Source organism: Pristis pectinata, chromosome 8, assembly GCF_009764475.1.
Source record: "Pristis pectinata isolate sPriPec2 chromosome 8, sPriPec2.1.pri, whole genome shotgun sequence".
NCBI classification, from domain to species: Eukaryota; Metazoa; Chordata; class Chondrichthyes; order Rhinopristiformes; family Pristidae; genus Pristis; species Pristis pectinata.
In genome coordinates, this window is record NC_067412.1 from 5,059,175 (window position 1) to 5,060,940 (window position 1,766).

General features: G+C 49.6%; 1 non-coding gene across 1 annotated transcript; it reads right to left on the minus strand.

The window, feature by feature from the left end:
• Positions 1–239: 239 nt before the first annotated feature.
• trnae-cuc (transfer RNA glutamic acid (anticodon CUC)) lies at positions 240–311 on the minus strand. Its single transcript has one exon. It is a non-coding gene; the product is annotated as a tRNA-Glu (tRNA).
• Positions 312–1,766: the final 1,455 nt, after the last annotated feature.

Consider the following 1,766-nt stretch of genomic DNA (forward strand, 5'->3'; position numbering starts at 1 on the left):
CGTAGAGTGTTCTGGGGGACAGCCCGCAAGTGCCGCCACGCTTCCGGCGCCGACATAGCACGCCCACAACTTCCTAACCCGTACATCTTTGGAATGTGGGAGCACCCGAAGGAAACGCACGCAGACACGGGGAGAACGTGCAAACTCCTTACAGACAGCAGCGGGAATTGAACCCGGGTCGCTGGCGCTGTGATAGCGTTACGCTAACCGCTACACCACTGTGCCTGCCCCAAACACACTTCCCTGGCCGGGAATCGAACCTGGGCCGCAGCGGTGAGAGCGCCGAATCCTAACCACTAGACCACCAGGAAACCTTTTTCTTTTTCCTATTAAGCTATATAGAACAGTACAGCACAGGAACGGGCCCTTCGGCCCACAATGTTGTGCCGAAATAATTAAACTAGTGATTAAATGTCAAACTAGACTAATCCCTTCTGCCTACACAACGTCCATAGCCCTCCACTCCCTGCACATTCATGTGCCTCTCTAAGAGCCTTCTGAACACCTCTATTGTATCTGCCTCCACCGCCACCCCTGACAGCACATTCCAGGCACTCTCTGTGTAAAAAAACTTGCCCTGGATATCTCCTTTAAATATAACCCCCTCTTACCTTAAATGCATTAAGTATTAAGAGATAATATACAGTACCTATGTCATATTGTGTGCAATTTTGGTTGCCTAACTATAGGAAAGATGTCATTAAACTGGAAAAAGTGCAGGAAAAGTTCATGAAGATGTCACCAGGACTGGAGGGCTTGAATTATAAGGAGAGATGGGACAGGCTGGGACTCACGTTCTTGGAACGAAAGAGGCTGAGGGGTGACCTTATAGAGGTTTACAAAATCATGAGGAGCATAGATAAGGTGAACGATCACAGTCTTCAGTCCAGGGTAGGGGAGTCTAAAACTAGAAGGCATAGGTTTGAGGGGAAAAATTTAAAGGGGATGTGAGGGGCAAGTCTTTCACACACAGGGTGGTGGGTATATGGAACGAGCTGCCAGAGGAAGTGGTAGGGGCGGGTACAGTTGTAATGTTTCAAAGGAATTTGGACAGATCGGATGGAAAGGGTTTAGAGGGATATGGGCCAAGTGCAGGCAAGAAGGACTAGCTCAGGTAGGCAACTTGGTTGGCAGGGACGAGTTGGGCCGAAGGGACAAGAAGGGTGTGCAAACTTCACACAGACAGCACCCAAAGTCAGGGTGAGTCTCGGTCCCTGGAGCCTTGAGGGAGCAGAACTACCTGCTGCAAAACTGCACTTTGCAGTGATATCCCCTCTGAACTCACTTTGACAAATCTGTGGTGTAGGAATTTTGGAGTCAGGGTGTAAAGTTGTTCCTCAATAGCCAAGCATTTAGGTTGAAAATCAGGCCAGTTATTTCACTACTGAATCTACAACTGCTCCACACTCAGTGATAAGATTAGGTAAGATAAGATATCTTTATTAGTCACATGTATATTGAAACACACAGTTAAATGAATCTTTTGTGCAGAGTGTTCTGGGGGCAGCCTGCAAGTGTCGCCACGCTTCCGGCGCCAACATCGCATGCCCACAACTTCCTAACCCGTACGTCTTTGGAACGTGGGAGGAAACCGGAGCACCCCGGAGGAAACCCACGCAGACACGGAGAGAATGTACAAACTCCTTACAGACAGCGGCCGGAATCGAACCTGGGTCTCTGGCGCTGTAAAGCGTTATGCTAACCGCTACACTACTGTGCCTGTCCACGGGCAGCAGAGTGGTGCGGCAGGTAGAGCTGCTGCCTCA